Source organism: Neofelis nebulosa, chromosome 5 (assembly GCF_028018385.1).
Source record: "Neofelis nebulosa isolate mNeoNeb1 chromosome 5, mNeoNeb1.pri, whole genome shotgun sequence".
NCBI classification, from domain to species: Eukaryota; Metazoa; Chordata; class Mammalia; order Carnivora; family Felidae; genus Neofelis; species Neofelis nebulosa.
The window spans coordinates 63,644,869-63,664,211 of record NC_080786.1 but is presented as its reverse complement, the minus strand read 5'-3'; the positions used below and the strand labels follow the sequence as shown (position 1 = coordinate 63,664,211).

General features: G+C 41.4%; 1 protein-coding gene across 3 annotated transcripts in view; it reads left to right on the top strand.

Moving 5' to 3' along the window:
* The first annotated feature begins 1,719 nt into the window (after positions 1-1,719).
* Positions 1,720-19,343, top strand: part of SLC7A14 (solute carrier family 7 member 14) — a 112,321-nt gene continuing 94,697 nt past the window's right edge. Inside the window, exons 1-2 of one of the 3 annotated variants that reach the window (XM_058730487.1) lie at positions 1,720-1,951; positions 18,783-18,925. The gene's annotated coding sequence lies outside the window, so the exon portion shown is untranslated. Of the gene's footprint in view, positions 1,952-18,779; positions 18,926-19,343 lie in introns of all 3 variants that reach the window. The other 2 variants (XM_058730486.1, XM_058730485.1) reach the window with 2 other exon arrangements.

The following is a 19,343-nucleotide window of genomic DNA, read 5'->3' as shown; positions in this document are numbered from 1 at the left end:
CCTGTCTTCTCATCCCTTCATGCCCATGATATATCTAGAACAAATACAGGGTTTTATTTAGGGCATAATATTAACAGCTTGCATTTGTTTACTCTTTACCTTGTGCAGCGTGTCTTCTCGTACATTATCCCATTTTAACATTACAACTATGAAGAAGGCAGATAAACATTCTATTCCCATTTTAAAGATGAGACTTTGAAAGCTTGAATGATTTGCCAAAGATCATACAATAAGTAACGGGCAGAACCTGTGCTAAGACTCCAAACTTCTGAGTCTTTAACTCAGTGCCTCTCCTGCAATGTTTCACAGCTTCTTGAGTATCCCAGGAGGTGTGACATACCCTGAAGTACTCTCATAAGCTTAAATTAGGGGGATGTCTCAAGACATCAGACCTGGATGCTGGTGATCCAAGACAATAATGAGCTTGATCTAGGTGTACTTACTGAGACTGTCCTGGCACCAATCAGTCATTTCCTTGGGTGAACCCAGGGTCTCTGAGCCATAATCCACAACCTAAAGGTAAACTTGAACTGCTTTATCTGACAGAGGGTGTGTCAGTCAGCCAGCATTCTTCTCAAACAAAAGCTCAGTGAATTTGTTTCCAAGGGTAGGAGTTATATTTCATTAGCTCCCACATATTTTGAGGGCTTGGACCAAAGATGCAAGCATTCATGGAGGTACTTTCAGTCTACTCAATGAATGTTAAATAATTCATTCTCTGACGAGACCAAATATGCCTGGGTTGGTACCATCTAGTCCTCATCCTTTTGAGGCATAACGGAGTTATGGGATACTTACTGTAATGGAACCAATGGAAAATATAAGCCTTCTGTCTCTCCTGTCCCCATTCAGACTGGTTATCTCTCTAGCTTGACCTCACAGATGCCCCTCCCGGTCTTACAAAAGATAATTCTGTCCTGCTGGCACAAATTACAATCTTCTTGTTTTCTGAAATTTATTTTAATAGAGACAGGGAAAGCATGTTTATTTATTGGGTTACAAATATGTATCCAGCACTGGGCTAGGCAATTTCAAGAACATTATCATTTACAATTTTCATAACTGTCCTGTGAGGTGGTCATTTCATAGATGAGAGAAGAAAGGTTAGGAAGATGAAATACTCCAAGGTCACACAGACTAGAATTCTTGGTGGGTCTTCAAAACTCAAACCCACAGTCTTTCCATTCATAAGATGTTGAGAACCCAAAGATAAATTTGACCTACTTGAGCTTTGGAGAAGGAGGGTCTGCCTTTTTTTAAGAAGACAGAGGAAATCAATCTCTCCCATCCTTTCTTTCCAGCAATGCTGAGGGAAGTGGAAGAAATTTAAGAGCAGCAAGGGTTCAGCAAAGGAGGAGGGAAGCTTTCAGAGGGTAGGAAGCAGGTCTGGAGAGCCAGCTTTGTTCAGTGCCAAGTCCAGCAAAGGTGGAGCTGCTGGCGGATGCCTTCTCAACCCACCGACACCGCAGACATCTGCTTAGTCCTGCTTTCCCAGGGGCAGAGAACTGCGCCCTTATCAGGCCCAGTAAGCCTCGGGACAGCCTGAGATACTGGAAGCAGCACCCGGAGGCTCAGCAAGCCAGAGAGGAGTTGAGAGTGGCATATAGCTGAGTGAGTGTGTGTGTGTGTGTGTGTGTGTGTGTGTGCGCGCTGGGAGGCGGGGGCGTCTGGTGAGAGGCCTCGGCTCAATAATGTAAGGGGTTGGGCCGCCCACGTGACTCCAGAAAGGCGGAGACAGGCGAGCTGGAGGGAGGACTGACAGGCCGCCCGGAGGGAGGTGAGGAGAGGGGCGAACTGAATAATTGAGGAGCTGTTCAGCAGCAGCGGCTGCCTCTTGCCTTCCTTTGCCTCCACCGCTCCGCATCATAGTGGGAGAGACAGAATCTGGCGCTGTAAGTGCAGACGGCTAGCCACCAGTCCCTGCAGCTAGTTCATCGCCTCCAGCTCTCCGGTGAGTGAACGTCCCCCTTCGCCGCAGTCTGTTCCCCTCCGCACCCCCTGCACCCCAACTGGACCCCCGCGAGTAGGATGGTCGCCTCTTGTTGAATGAACCAGGGAGCCGGAGCCACAGGAGGAGGGAAAACAGGAACATGGCGCGGAGGCTGAGGGCGCCCGCCGGGAAAGGGTCCCTTGGAAGAAGGAAGGAGCTGGGTTGGGGTCTTTCCGTATCTGGCCCGGGATGGGGCCTGGACAGGGTCTAGGGTCAGGGGACGCCGGGCTCCGACTCACGGGAGCTGCCAGGCTGGGCTGGGGCAAACGCAGCTCCGGCGCGGCCAGAGTGAGAGGCAGAGGAGGGAGCCGCAAGCAGTGTCCGGGCCGCCTGGGTCTCCACAGATGCCGGGCCTGTCCTTTCCTCCCTGCCTTGTCACACACCCGGCTCCCGCAGCTAGGTTCTCGGCCTCGGACTGAGCCCACGGAAAGGAAGACAGGCTTCTCCGGCTGTAGCCCGAGGGGAGGGCGGGGACAACGTCTGCCCTTTTACCTGAGAGCAAACTCTTCAAAGGGGCTCCAGCTGAGCCCGATACCCACACAGGGCCGGTGCGCTCCTGTCCTCAGAGAGCGGTGATACGCGACGGGGCAGCGAGAAGGACGTGATGGGAAAAGTGTCCAAGGAAGCTCTCTTGCCAGAGCGCGCAGCCCCGGGGGAGAGGATTCTCGCCTGCACTTATTCACCCCATCTGAGCTTTCTCTCTTCCCTCATCCCAAACACGTCAGTTTCCTACAAATCAAGAGGGCCAGAGTAAGGCAGTGTGGCCTCGCGGATACAGCCCCAAACCCCCTCCTCCATCCAGAGTCATCTCCCCCCCCCCCCACACACACATACACACACAACGTTTATTTTATATCGTGATCGAAAAGTAAGGTAGAAATCGCCAAGTGACCAGAAGCAAAGGGAAGGCAGGGAAAGATGGAAGGAAAACTAGAACAGCAGGGATCTCGTCTGCTCCTGGTACTTCTCACCCCACTACCTGTGCGAGGCTCCATTCACTGAGTCCTGAACCGAGAGTCTTGAACTGAATTCAAATTCAGAGGAAAAACTTGGGGTGGGGTAGGGTGGGGGAGCAGGTGGGATTCTCGTCGAAGTGGCGGGGCCAGTCACTGGCCGGAGTTGACAAGCACCACAGAGTGATAACCCGCCTGTCGCCCGGGGTAAGGGGTCCTGAAGAACATCCCAGGCAGGATAGCACCAGGCAGGAGCCTGGGCCGCAAAGCTGATAGCAGGGAAGGGCGCTGTCCGCGGTGCTGAAAGTTCTGCGAGGCCGGGAGCTAAATACCGCGGGCAACTGGCGGCTCACTGCTCGCCGGCGGTTCCCGCAAGCTGAAACTGCGTTAGAGCCACGTAAAGACGGTCAGGTGGAACAAGCGACCTGGAGAAAGGGGTTTAGGAGCTCTGCGTTCCCCGATTCTCTGCCTTCCCCTGGTCTCCTCTTGGAAAGAGGTTTTTCCGACTCCTAGGTAGAGGAGCAAGTAGCGGATGTCACTCCAGGATCCAGTTTTGCTAACTTCAGGTGGAAACAAGACGTGTGGTTCCCCTTTCTATGTCCTGGGCCTGTGCGGTTAATCTTCCTACTGGTAAAGTGTTGGAAAAGCAGTTCGGGTTGTTATTCTGATAAACACTTCTGTGGCTTTCAGGAACCAGAGAATTGTGAGGCTACCAAAAGAAGAGGTTTCATTAACGAAAAGGCTGGGTTTTCTATTCCTGGCTATGGCTTTTACTCTCTTCAGCACCGTTCTCTCCCCACCACAGATTGTTTACATCCTCTAGATATAGACCTCTAAGCAGCCCTACATGATTGTTTCTTCGACTAATCTTTTACATTATGGGTAAAATGGGGAAAGAATTAAGCCAATTTCGGGGGGGGGGCAATTAAGAAAATATTTACTGAGCACCTGCTATCTACTAGGTAACATTATCTCATTTAAGCTTCATAATAGCTGCTGACTACAAATATCACAAAGATAAGAAAACTGAATTTAGAATCCAGAGCTTGGATTCAAATTCAGGTCTGCTTAACTCCAAACCCCAAGCTATTTTCATGCCCTCATTTTGGCATTTGGCTTTTGATAGCTTTATTGGAGAATGTAGCAAAAGAATGTCAAAAGAGGAAGGTCTACTTTCTTTTGCACACACACAACTCTCTCTCCCAACCCTTTCCTCTTTAATCTGTTCACCCACCCACTGTCACTAACTCCCACCATACCAACTGCTTTTGTGCATGCTGATTGAGATATCACTGTTCACACAAGTTGAGATTCAGAATTACAGAAACAAGTTAAAGGACTAAAACAGCAGGCTCTCCCGAAAGAGCAGTGGGGCTTCACAGGATCTGGAGAACTAGAGCCCACATGTGCTTTCATAATTAGAACTATACTCTTGAGCTTTAGGGCTGGAATAGGGCTTAAAGATCCTTGAGTACCATTCAGATCATTGTTTTACAAGAAGAATTTGGGGACCAAAAGATGATTATAAGTCTAAGTCACATGATTGAAAAGTTAGGATTGGAACCCAGTTAACTCAATTCCAGGGTCAGTGGCCTTTCAAGTACCCTCATCGTGCTTCAGATACCCTTCCCTGCTTCCTTCTGTGGTTATCTTTGATAAGGACATCAGCATCAGTAAACCATATGCAATAATATACCACAAATACCTAAAATCCAAGTGCTCATCTTAAATTTTCGTCCTTTTCTTTTTCCCTCTGGTCTCACTATTCCATTGTAGTCTGACCCAACATACCTGACCCACCTTCCTCAACAACAGTTCTCCCTATGGGAGCAACTTGCAAATGGAGATGGAGGCATGGCATTTCTCTACACAAAGGCATTGCCTTTGTGTTGTCTATATTTCCTCTTCTGTGGTCTATTCCCAACAAAATAAGCTTTCAAAAATAAATACCCCTAAGCATCTTTCTGTGTTCTCACAGGTACTTGGAATAGGCCTTTAAAACATCTAGGCAGAAATAAATTATCATTATAAATGCTAATATCAGTCAAATGTGAGGCACTTTCCTAGTTCCTTTTTGTAAATAATTTCATTGGATCTTCACAATTCTGTCAAGTAGATAATTTCCTTAGAGGTGATCCTAGAGTTCTAGTCCACTGTAACTAACATGCAGCAGATTTGATGTTCTATGTATTTCTTCTTGCTTCTCTTTCAGCCCCTAGTAAAATCCCAACTTTATTGCATTGGCAAGGAGGAGGAAATTTTTATCTTGAATTGAATTGTTCTATCCTCTTCCAGTGTGTAAAGTTTAGAAATTCAAATTCACTTCAAATGGTAATGTTCTGTTCTTTTATCTCAATATTTACCACAACATATTCTTCCTTCATTTGTTATCCTTTACTTAAAGATCCTTATATACCTTCTTAATTCTAATATTAACGTTCTGCTTCAAACCCCATCTAGAATGAATTAAGGCACAACTCATAATTAAATATATAACTTCTATTGTACCCTCACAGGGTGATCCTGCAAGGATGCTGTTCCTGAGGTGCTCTGGGCCCTGTGAACCATAATCTTTAACTGTCTAGAACTGCTCTTCAATATGGTGTCACTGGCCACATATAGCTATTTAAATTTTAATTAATTAACATTAACATTTAATTAACATTAAAAATTTCAATTTTTAATCACACTAGCCATATTTCAAGTGCTCAATAACCATATGTGGCTAATAACTACCTTATTGAACCATGCAAATATGGCACATTTCCAGCATTGTAGAAAGTCCTATTGCACGATGCTGTTTTGGAAAGTGCTAAAAACATCCTCACAACAACAACTGAGAACTTGGAATTGGGAAGAACTCGGGATTCTGCTTTAAAACTTCTGCCAAGAAAGGAGGAAAAGCCACTTGTGGCCTAGGACACCCCTAGAAGCCCAAATATGCTCAAGATAATAAGGCTAGCAAAGAGAGTACATGTCGCACTGAAGGAGCTGGTGACCTCTGGCATTTGCTTCACATGAATTCTGTTTTACCATGAAGTAAAATATTCCATTAATGGGTCTTGCTGGTTTCCTGGATTCCATCTTAGAAATAACCTGGAAGTTTTTATTCAAAATTCAAGTTTTATACACATATATATCACATATACATGGAACAACCTGTATGTGTGTGTGTGTGTTTACACGTATATGTATGTATATCTTGTCTTAGTAAGTATAGTATGATAAATATGGAAAGAATATGGGACTTGGAGTTAGTAGTAAATCCGCCACTTACTACTTGGTGACATTTTAAGGCCCTCTAGATTTCCATTACTTCATTTGTAAAATGTTGACAAGAATAGCCTATCTCAACAGGCTATTGTGAGATTCAAAATGTAGATAAATGAAAGTACTTTGCAGGGAGCATGATTGATAATCTCATGTAGATATTGTATAGTATATAAACAAATAGGATAGCTTAAACCAACGGCATTTCTGAATGCTTTTAGTCCCATATAAATATATTTTGCTTTTGTTGTCATTTTTCACTGTAAAGGAGAATGCTGAAGAAAAAAATCTTTTTGGTTGTTGAGATTTCTTGTTGGTTAAGTTCTATGAATTGAAATACTGTTTACTGTTTGTGGTTTACTTCCTTTGGCCCTGAACATTTCCTTCAGGGTAAAAAAATACCTAGGAAGTCTCATTGGTTCTGAAATAGCTTTTACCTGTTAACTAATAGCCTTAAATCAATTGTCAATAACTATCCTGTCATTACAATAGTGTTTCAGATAACAGAAAAAGTATTATCGATATTTTTGAGCATGGGTGGATAAAGGGGATGATTTAAAATGACCATTTTTACTATTTATTCATTGAAATGAACTACCCATCTCATGAATCAATGAAGACTTCTATTTTATCCATTGATTAACCCAAAAATAAAAGTAAAGGCTATCAATTTGACTGAATTCTTGAAGTTGCATTAGGGATTCTGACCTTAAATAAAGGGTCTTTATCTATTCTCTAAGGTAAAATTTGTTGGGGTCAGAAGTAGAAACTTAACTTGCTAACAGGTGGGACTGGGAGGCCAGAAGTACCAGGGCACTAGGCAGCTATTCTCCACCCCCTCCAAACCTTAATCCATACCTTTTATAGAACAAGGGGCATCGTGGTGAGGTCAAAGGGTAAGCACCTAAAATGGCAACACCTGTACACCAGTGGTCTCTACTAGTCATCTAACGTGGAGCCTTCTGTGTGCAACTGTAGGGAAGATCAGAACAAGCCTTCCCACATTCTGGTTAAGGCACACGTTAACTTCCAAGGAACCTGGAACACGTAGCCCCAAGTAAGGTCACTTCATGGGCATGAACAAGATGGAGGGTCAAACATGGAGTCAGTGGTGTTTGCACTTCTACAACTTAGCTAACATTTACTCCCAAACCTGGCATCTATTGCCTATGCCTGAACTTTAATCTACAGCATTTATAACTCAAGTAGGAGTGCTTTTTTTATATATGCCTGACTGGGTTAGAAAATGACACAAAGACAGTCATGCCTTCTCTAATAGATCACCATTTTGATACTTAAATATTTTTCTCCTACAACACAAAAGTTAATACAATGCTCAAGTATTATAGAAAATAGGTCTGCAAAGGAAACTATTCCATCAGACGATTCTTAATTGTATTATGTTTGCTATTGATCATGAAAACCCAATGAAGTAATATATTTTTTTATTGGGAAGGGGTAGGTAAACCTCCTGAAAAATCAAGCTGAGTGTAGCTAAGGGCTCTAGATTCTATCTCTGGTTCTCTGGCAGGTTATTTCCTTTCTTGGAACCCGAGATTACCTTTGTTCAGACTTTGTGCAGGCACGCATGGTAATTTACAATATGCTCTACCAGAGAAATAGCTGAAACATACTCTCAGCTCCAAATGCTGGTCAAGCATACCATTCTCAGGTCTTTGTTGCATATAAAATTATATTACTAAAGGGAAAATTAGTGAGATTATCAACTCTGGTCTCTGGTAGCTCATGCTAGCCTTAATAACAGACACCCTTTGTTAGGAATCATGGTTATTAATTTCATTGGAATTATTTGTCTCTTGGAAGGGCTTGGATTTTGGAAGGGGGAAAATACATTACCTTGGAGCTGAAAAGAGCTTACTTTTCACTGTCTTTAGCTTGAGGGATATCAATACTTTTATATCACAGGAAAGAAAATTAACAATGTAGCTTTGCAACTCATGCTGGTAGCATGCAATCATTCACTTAAAGTAACTGAGGTAGGGGAACCTCAGTGGCTCAGTCGGTTAAGCGTCGACTTTGGCTCAGGTCATGATCTCGTGGCTCATGAGTTTGAGCCCTGCAGAGCCTGCTGGGATTCTCTCACTCTCCCTGTCTCTCTGCTCTCTCTCTCTCTCTCTCTCAAAATAAATAAAATTTAAAAAATAAGGTAACTGAGGTAGCCCTATATTGGTAGCCGTGGGTGTTTGGAACCCCTATAGCCTGGCATATGAGTGCTGAATACATATTTGTTGAATTCAGGCCATTGTTCCAGGTCGGTTCATGCCATGCACTCATCTAGCCAAGAAATAAGTATACCCTGTGGCATTTTCCTTTAGCAAATGAAATAAGAGGCAAGCACCGAACATCAAATCTTACCCTGACAACCACACCTGTAACCATAAGTAGAAGTGGCCTGGACAGACTGCTCCTGAGAATTGGGTCTTGCCACCTTCCTCCAGGAAATAAGGGATACATTAGCTCGAGGGTCTTGAATCTCACTGTGATGAGGCAACTCCATGAAGCCAAAGCTTAAAATAGAGTTGTATGTTATTTTTGACTTTAGAGATACTTCTTTATTTCCTTGAGAAAATATTTGACTGGCAAGATTGTTACAGGCAATTACTATTGTTCCTAAATTCAGAAGGAACTAGAACGAAAGCTTAGAATGAAAGCACATACATTAATTAGAGAGCTGATGACATCACAGTCTGGAAGGTCACAGAATATTTTCTTTTTCCAGGAATAATTGGGCCTTCTTTCAAGAGTTTTGACTGGTCATTACTGACAAAAATGGAAGAAAAATAGATCATTCTATTCTAGCAAGTCAATAAGCAAATACCTAGAGTTAACTGATTCTCATTTGCCAAAGGCAAAATATTCCAACCCAATAAACTGTCCTACAAATGAGCAAGCTTATTTCCATGGCCTGTTCATTTATTAGGTTGTTTTTTTCTCTGTTTGTTTTTTAAATAATTAGCAAATTTTAAAAATTACATCCAGGTGTTTGAACATTCTGATGACAAATTGTCTTCATAATTATAAATACTTTGTTGTTCATTAGAGATTATATTTATACAATATATTATTGTGCCAATGTTTTGGAATGATCACATAACCCAACTCTCTCATCTGACAGAGAAATTGAGGCTGAGAACACTCACCCAAGTCAATGGCAAAGGCAGAAATAAGATTTGAGCCTCCTCTCTCTCAATCCACTGCTCTTTGTATATTTCAACCTCAGACATCTTTTCATTAGTCATGAAAACCTATTCAGTCAATGAGTTTAGCCACCAAACTTTTGCCAGGGCTACTAGGAGTAGGAAAGTATATGTATTTGGATTTCATACTATTTCCATTTGCACCTCCAGATGAAAGAACTGCGGAATCAAGGATAGTCAACAAGTAGAAATTTCATGGGTGGAACTATGAGCCAGAAGAAAAGCATCAAATCCCCAGAATCCTTGTGAGAACCTGGGCAAGGATTTAACTCCTCTTACCTTCATCATCTTCGCCTCTAAAAACAAGAAATTTGAATTAAATAGTTTCAGATCCTATAAGCTCTAACATTCTATAGTTTTATGAAATGAGGCCAAGGATTTAAATTATCCATGTTCTGCCTCACTCAGACCACATAATAAAAAACAAATCCGGATTCTTATTTTTACATCACTACTTATTGGAGGCTCCGTTTCATGCTAGTACTTCATTCAGTAACAATATTCATAATAACAGCACTTATGATGATAGCTAATAATTATTGACTTATTTACATTTACTGTGACCCTATCATGTTGGTAATGCTAGTATCCCCATTTTGCAGGTGAGAAACCTGGGTCCCAAAGTAATTAAATAACCTGCCCAAATTGATATAGCTTTATGCTCTTAACCACCATGCACACTGCCTCCTTTGAAAAGCACTGGTCTCTCAGATAACTGGTGTGCGTCATTTACAGGCCACTTAACACACAAGCCCCTTTTCTGGGGGGAATTTCCATCTTACCTACATTTTCTGACTAGAAGAGCAATCAAGAGAGTAAATAGAACTTCAGGTCTCTGGGTCTGATGAGGCTTGTAGAGTGATCTTCATTGTCTTTCTGCAAGATGGCTCTTGTCCTTTTGCATTTGATACCATTGGTCAATTATTTCAATGGTTTAGTACTGAAAGTTGGTGCTTTGCAAGCTGCTGCATGCAATGAGAACCATTCTGCTGTGTTTTCCCCAGCATGTGTGGACAGCCTGCATTGCCAGAAATGGATGGATGCTGGTATAGGATTCAGCACCTTCTGAAACTACAGAAGTCACCCTCCCACATCTTCATTGTTCAGTGGCATCTTCTGGCTTCTGTCTCCAAGTTTTTGACTCAGAGTAACAATCTAGACAGCTTTTAAGGCAGAGAGAGAGAGAGAGAGAGAGTTTCAAAGCGTCATTTTCTGGTGGTGGGATTCAGTTATTAATCATTAAATACATATACCACAGTACCCATCTATTCTACTGCAGATTTCAACATGTGCTTAATCTGTTCACGGACATCTTGTACTTAATATGTCATGTCTAATAAATAGAATGCTCTGACAGCAGCCTAACATGTACATACATTTTTATTGTATAAATATATGATTATGTAAAAACTTATATAATGTAATAAATATTATTTGTATACATGCTTTTATTTTTTAATTTTAAAAGGTTTTACTTAAATTCCAATTGGTTTGCATACAAAGCAATAGTAGTTTCAGGTGTACAATATAGTGATCCAACACTATATAACACCTGTTCCATATAACACCTGGTGCTCATCACAACATGTACACTCCTTAATCCCCACCACCTGTTTAACCCATTACCCCACTGACCTCCCCTCCAGTAACCATCAGGTTTTTCTCTATAGGTAAGAGTCTGTTTCTTGGTTTATCTCTCTCTCCTTTTTTCCCCTTTGCTCATTTGTTTTGTTTCTTAAACTCTACATATAAGTAAATCCTTTGTCTTTCTCTGACTTATTTCACTTAGCATAATACTCTCTAGCTCCACCTGTGTCGTTGCAAATGGCAAGGTTTCATTCTTTTTCACGGCTGAGTAATATTCTTCTTTACCCATTCGTTGGTTGATGGACACTTGAGCTGTTTCCATAATTTGGCTATTGTAGATAATGCTGCTATGAACATCCCGGTGCATGTATCCCTTTGAATTATTATTTTTGTATTCTTTGAGCAAATACTTAGCAGTGCAATTGCTGGATTGTAGGAGAGTTCTCTTTTTAACTTTTTTGTATAAAGTCCATACTGTTTTCCGGAGTGGCTGCACCCGTTTGCATTCCCACCAACAGTGCAAGAAGGTTCCCCTTCTTCTGCATCCTCACCGACATCAGTTGTGCTCCTGTGTTGTTGGGTTTAGCCATTGCAACAGCTGGGTGATTATATAATAGTAACTTATATAAGATAATAAATATATGTGATATATTTAATATATTATTTTGCACATTTCATACACATCCTTTTATTCTTTAGCTCTAGTGTCTGGCTTGCTAAACTAGTCACATACCCCACCAATGCCAAAGTCAATTATAGGATGCGTAAGTCTACTTCTGCCTCTGCGCCAGTCAGATGGATGTAAACTCCACTAATCGTGTATGCAACATATCAATATATGCTGTAACATGTTACGAGGGAGCCTCAAGGAGAGACCAGGGAATGATTTACGTCCATACAGAAAGTACAATGAAATTATACTTTGAATGATATGCGATATTTTCTCATGTGGATAAATAAGAGGGAAGGCTATTGTAGAAATGGGAACAGCATAAACCGTGTGAATGTAAATGACATAGGCTGATGTGGTTAGTTAGAGACTTGGCTGGAAAGGTGGAAGGTCATATTGAAAAAGACTCTGAAGAAACTTGAATACAGCTGGGTGGATGTATTTATTCAGCCTGAAGTTTATCTTTGAAGACAGTTTTTATGAATATTTCAGAAATGCCACTGATTTCAGTGTTGGTTCATGGCCAGAATCATGAAGTCTAATTTCCTGGCTAGAAGGAACCTCAGAAATCATATCGGCCTTCCCCTTTGCCTATATTTTACAGTTGAAGTAATTAATATATATGTGCTGCCGAAGCGAGCACTACAGTTGAAGTAATTAAAACCCAGAGACATTAAGTGACTTGCCCAAGGTCAGCAGCAAATTAGTGACAGGACAAAGACCAGAGCCTAGTCCATCCTCTTAGTTCATAGCATTTTGTCCTGTTCTGTGCTGCCTTCGGGGATTTTATTCATCATCTGAGCATAACCCAATGTAACACAAATGGTGATTATTAAGTATTTATGAAGCTCCGAGTTTTCCATTGCTCACTGTGAAGGTATAGTTTCTTCATTACAGCCAGATGATAGATCAGATCCTGGGCTGCTTCTATCTACATGAGAGAGCATTCTCTTCAGAAACACAAACAAACAGCATTCCGAACACATGGGCATGACATTCTTCCCCTGCCTCATTTCAAACCGCCAGAGATTATAGAGGCACAGCCTGAACAGAAGGTATCTTAATCTCTGGTGGTTCTGTAAATAATATGCTGTTCATGCCTGCATAGAAATGATCACAGCCTCTCTATTTTCTAGATGAGGGATCCTTCAGAAAAATGAACCTGCTAGCACACACAGCACATCAGATAGGATTTCAGACCCCAGAGCACCAGACCTCTTTGTAACAAGTTTGAATATTTCGCCCATTTGCACACTCTTAATTTATCCAGACTTGCGGTCTTAAATTTTATGTCACAGTCTAGTTAGTCTGTGCATATTTAGGTTCGATTGGTTATCGCCCATTCTTTTCCTCTGGCCACTCTTCCTTCACCTCAGCCAAAAGCAGCACTGTAACTAGATTCTCTGACTCCCAGTCTCATGCTTGTCCCTCCAAACTGCTTTCCAAGGGTAGAGAATACAGCGTTTTTGCACTCTTCACCACCCCTGCCCGCCATTCACATCATAACCTTGTAAGAATGGATGGAAATGACTACTTGCACTGCTTGGAAGTTCATTCCAAGCCCTTGTTTAGAATACCCACCATGCTCTACTGTCCACCTATCATTTTAAGAAGCTGATTATGGAGAAGTTTAACACACTTTCTACTCTGGAGGTTATATACAATCATTGCCATTGCTCAAGGAGATATCACCACAGAGAACAGTGTGTTCAAGAAGAAAGAGGACAGGGTCTGCTGCTCCCATCATTTGACAATGGAGCAAAGTTCATCCAAAATTCACTATAAGTTATAGGTCATTAGATTCATAATCCCAGAGACCAGACAATTGGGTAATTAGATGGAGTTAAGCAATATTGGTAGCAGCCAAGAAAGTGAAAAAAGACAACTCCCACACCATTCCTTCTCTAAGGGTGAGGTGTTTTGCCTGAATTGATCAGCATGGTACACTTCATTTGGTGTACATAAAGTTTACAATGATAGGGTTTTTGTTTTTAGAAAATCAATGGAATTCACACTTTCTGTTTAAACTCCTTCTGATGAATCATTTTAAGACAAAAAAACAGGTGGTGTTTGAGTAAAGAGTATGTGGAAAATAGAAGCAGGGAAGAGGGCAGAGAAATTCAAGAACTGGCTTCCCACCCAAGTCTTCATAGGCTCATGATTATCTCATAGTCTGACCAGGCTTATTTATTAGGTATAGAAACTCAATTTTATCAGTCTATCAAAAGTCATCTAGCTCTGAAGAATCAAGCCATGCCCCCCAAATCCCAAGAGGCTGATTTGTAAACTAGATGCAGTATAGTCACATGCAATGGGGAGATACTGTAGACTATTGCCCAGGTCATTCCCTTCCTGGTATTAGGTTAACAAGAAAACCAAAGGAGTGATCAAAGATAAGCTGTAAGCACAAGATAAGGACCAATGGCGTTAGACAGAGAGTCTCATAGAACGTGCTATGCAGGCTGCAAGAGAGACAGAGAATTCTTTCAGATTCTACCCAAGAGCACCTTTTAGATTTCTGAAACAGTCGTGCCCTTCAATTTGACGCTCACAAGAGGGTCTTGTTTCCACTTTCTCTAATGTTGTAGAAACTTTGGCAAACACTTCCAGTAGAAGATAGAGACATTATCTAGTCTCTATGGAGTCCTCATCTTCCGTTCGGATATTACTTCGGACATGTTATAACTTCTTAATTCATAGCCTATCTCATATTAGTTACATGCTAGTCTCCTTCAAGGAGTTCTGGTAGATGCCCCAGTTTAAGCACCAATCATGAATAAATTGCCTTAAGTTTTCTCTGGAAGGTTAGGTTAGGTTATTTCTGTAAGGGGCAAATCTCTTGTACTTTGTGTTAGTTCTGTTTATTCTGCTTCAGAGGGTACCATGATCTGACATTGTTCTGAGAGCTCTGGGGTCTGGTTTATCCTTGTCAGTAATCTACGTGTATGGACCCTGACATTTGAAACTGTATCCATTCATCACTCTCAATACAGAAAACATTCATGGGGTGACTATGACTCATCCACAAAACGCTGAAGGCATCAAATCTCAAAAGGTTTTTTAAAAATCAGACAATTACCTCTGAAAGAGGCCAAACAACCATTTTAACTATTTTTATTCTCCCCTTGACCTGACTGGTTACCCTGGTTCCAAGCAGGCACAAACTACACAGACAGTTTGGGATTCATTTTAAATTCTTTCCTAATCACATAGACTTTTGACACACTTTCGATTCCAGCATCAGAATACAGAGGGAAAAAAATCTGAATGAGTATAGACTGTTGTGCCAGAAATAAATCCCTAATATAGACAACTAAAATATGCTTCTATAGAACTTAGCTGTCAAAATAGAAACAAAACTACTGTTTCAATACTATCTTAGTATCTTGTCTGTGTTCTTCCTTTCTGCCCCCAAGTTATAGTTGTAAATAAATACTATGGTGCTATCACAGTGCATTAAGAGATTGAGGAAAACTTGTCCATCGAGCATTATGATGTTATCTCTTTACGTATGTAATTCCAGTATGGCAAATTATGCAATGTTCTTCTTAAAGTCAAGGATAACTAAATAGCTACATCACAATACTTGTGATCAGAATAGCTCACATTTACTCATGAAGTCTTATGAAGGAGATATGATTATCCCAATTCTACATACAATGATTGGCAAATTTAAATGACTTGTCCAAGGTTTTCTAGACAAAGGTTTTACAGGGTTGAGATTCAAATGCTGTGCCACCTGACATCAAAATCTTCCCCATTCATACTACCCATCCACAATTTAAAAATTCTCTCTGAAAGAGGCCAGTCTTAATGTATCTCATATGAGTGCATGGATAATAAGAATGATTTTTCAGGTTTACCTTCATGGTCTTTCAGAGGATTAGACTCAGGACTCCAAAGACTTGGCATAGGACTTTGGGCAACACATCTCTTTCCTAGGCCTCAGTCATTCCATATAGGAAAGAGAAAACTAGTGGCTCTTCATTTGGTTAGTTATTCACTCATTCCACAAATATGGTAAACACTAAAATGACAATGGGAAAAAACACAGACCGGGAGCTGTTAGTAAAAATAGGAACCACTATTCATAATATTGTTACTAAAATAAAAACAATATCAAGTCCCTATTGTTCATGATATGTACAGGATTGAATCCAAGATTTGCTGTTTTAGGGAAAAAAAAGATTGTTTTGCTTAAGTTTTCATAATCAGTGAAATAATTTTAATTCTTCTCATATAATTGTCAAATAAACAAAATTACAGGCCCAACTAACCAATGTAATGCAAGTTATTACTTAAAAGAGCAGAAGTCTAGATCCTCAAGGTTCCTGTGGTTGGTTTCTGGAAGACAGATTTGCTCCAAACTATCAGTGATATACATTGCAACTCTAGACTTAATACATTCATATTCTAAAAATTCACAGTACATTTTTATTCCATACAAGAACTCATTTCTTTCAGCGAAGGCTGAGATTGTTTGAATACCCCAAAGCAAGAACATAGTACAGGAAGACTAATAAGCTGTAATGGGAGACTGATAGCAGAAGGGATATTTATTAAGCAAAACAGAACAGGAGATTTGAAAGGAAGAAAAGTAATTTGAAAGGCAATTTTCAGTTTAAGACAATTCTAAAGTTTAATATTGTTGATGGGCTAGAGCATATTAAAAAAAAAACGTTGAATGAGAGAGTAAAAAAGAAAATTAAGGCAACAAAAAAAAAGAGGGAAAGAAATTACATTTATTCTAAGACACTATTCCTTAAAATTTTATTCTTCCTAAGTACTTTTCCTTTAAAGCTCAGCAGCAGGAGGCATTTGCTGGGCAGGAGAAGGGAAGATACAATTCATTCCCCTGAGTCAAAACCTTTGCCAGTATCCCAGGCTTGAGAGTAAAAGGTACCTCTCACACATTAACACACAGTTGTCTTTTTCTCAGTTGTCTCTTTCTGCGTTCTTCAATTTGTCACCAATTTTCAGAAGCCACTTGCAAGAAGCATCATCACAAAACCATTATCTAATGACCCCCAACTGTGCCCAGCTGAGAGACCCAATTTATATGTAGGAAACTATTTGGACTTTCAAGGTGATTTTCTTCTCTTAAAACATGGGACATCAAGTCTTTCCTAGCATGAGATCAAAACAAAGAAATAAATAAATAAATAAAATAGAGCCCTCCCACCCAAAAAAAAAATCAAGGGGAAACCACTGTCGTTAGGAAATGAAGTAAATTTGCCTGCCAGCCTGATCTCATAGCTCAGCTTGTATGCAGGGCCGATTTCTAATCAAAAGGATTATACCAGTTGTAGGATAATATCAGTTGTAAATGGAATATTTATGACCACATGACATCACTCAGGGTGATCCATTTTAACTTTGCTTTTGATATTAAAGCAAAGGTTTCAGGGTTAGCTTTTTCAGATTTTTTAAAATAAACTATAAGGTGATCCTCACCAAAATTTGTTTATCATTCAGCTTCTTGGGGTTTTTAGAGAAGCATTACAAATTCTGTGGCTACAAGGTGAGTAAAACTCATCTGTCCTGGATCTTGAATGTTGAGCTCGAGAAATTGGGCTTCAAGCCACAATCAGTGGAAGCCCCAAAGGTTTTGGTGCAGAGTTGTGACCCGAACAGTCATGGAAGTTTCTGACAACAGTGAGTGGGATATATCAGGGAAACACAGAGAAAGGGAGGAAGTAGAAAAGTAAGTCAGGAGAGTAAACTGTGGGAAAAGGTGCAAGAAAAAAAAAAAACATTTCATAGCTACAGAATCAGGGTCCATTGTTGCTATTTCTTGGCTGGTGCTGAAGCCTGGAACGCAAAGCTTGTTGGAGGTGAGCACAGCTCTGAGCACTGGGGAGATGGCGCCCCTCTCTCATTGGCTTCACACCTAACATCGGTGGGATGTTTCTTTCAGCTGACAGGAGCCCCTCTCTGCTGATGGTGAAAGAGTTGGTAGGGATGGGCAGAGTTGCAGAGAAGAGGGAAAACAGATGAGCTTTGCACACTTGGAACCAAAACAAAGCCAAGGAAGCACCATGGAGAAGTGGAGCTGAGTGGGTAGTGGTTCCATACCCTCTCCAGCTGTGTGCACCTCAGTTCACACAGGTCCTTTTGCTTCGTGTGGCCTGAGACACCTCATCTACAAGACAGAAAGGCTGCCACAGATGATTGCCATGGTTCTTACCAGCTGGACAATTTATAACATCAGCAGCGTATTATTAATTTAAAGATGCATTTCATGGATCATACTCAATTCACTTCAATTCCAGGGTGGATCATTGCACAAAATGCCAAAGCTCCTAAGGGCTTGATTTCCTCGCTTTATTTTTCTGCCCTCCATTTCTTGTTTTTTTCCATTACTTTTCTGAAGCAGTATTTTTCCCCTCTTCCACTTTTTTCTTCATTTTCTAGTGACAGCAGGGAAGGTACTGTTTCAATAAGTCAGGAAGCTGAGGTCATCTGCTTATCCACAGGACAAGGAGAACCCAGGGCCTAGGCAGCCAGCTCTTTTCCACACCATTCTGCTGCTAGACCTCAGTCCTTACCAGCAAGCAGAAAAAATCTTACTCAGCCTGTCTTCTGACTTATTTTTTTTTATCACTGCTTTCTCTGCCAGACTGCAGGCTCCCAGATGTTCTAGGCAACTCTATCTGTCTCATTGCCTGCAAGCCAAGCTAGGTGATTGTTGTCACCCCCTTCTTCTAGGAAAAGTACTACAGAGGGAGGTGATTTGCACAAGTCTTAGCATAGTTTAACTTGATGATAACCATGTGAGTGCCATGCACGTATACATACCCAGTGCCAGTCTTCTATCCACAACTGCCTCTATTTAAACTTGTCTCCTCAAGGGGCGCCTGGGTGGCTCAGTCGGTTAAGTGTCCGACTTCGGCTCAGGTCATGATCTCACGGTCCGTGAGTTCGAGCCCCGCGTCGGGCTCTGTGCTGCCAGCTCAGAGCCTGGAGCCTGCTTCAGATTCTGTGTCTCCCTCTCTCTCTGACCCTCCCCCGTTCATGCTCTGTCTCTCTCTGTCTCAAAAATAAATAAAAAAACATTTAAAAAATAAATAAACTTGTCTCCTCAAATCTAGCAGGTCAGCAGAGCCATGGAGATCACACTTCCCAAGGAAAAGCTGGACCTTGAATTAGTCAGTCTTCTTCTAGTCTCCGGAATTACAGTCGCATTTGAGAACCAGCACTTCCTTGCCTTGCTCATCTCAGTGGAGGCTGAGCTGAGGTAGGATCTCTACCTTGTTATCTTGCCTCACCCCCACCACCAGCCCAGAACTTCTGACCCACTGCTTGGGTGACTCACTTCCTGTACTAGCCCGGTTCTCTCCCTTTGGAGACAACTGAAGTTGCCCTTGAAATAAAGCAAAGAACACAGAATCTCTTTCTGCTGGTCCTCAGAGCTGAAGGAGGCTTGAGATTTCCTCGTAACAACACATGAATCGGATCGTTGGGCTGCTCGAATCCTTTAAAATATGAAACATTTGATTCCCAACAGAGTCAATACTCCTACAGGCCACCCTGTAGGAGTTATCAGCCCCATTTTTTAGATGAAGAGACCAAGGCTCACAAAGACTTGTAATAGGCAGGGTGGGGACTCTTAACACAGATCCATCTGACTTCAGAGGCTATAGCCTATTACTTCT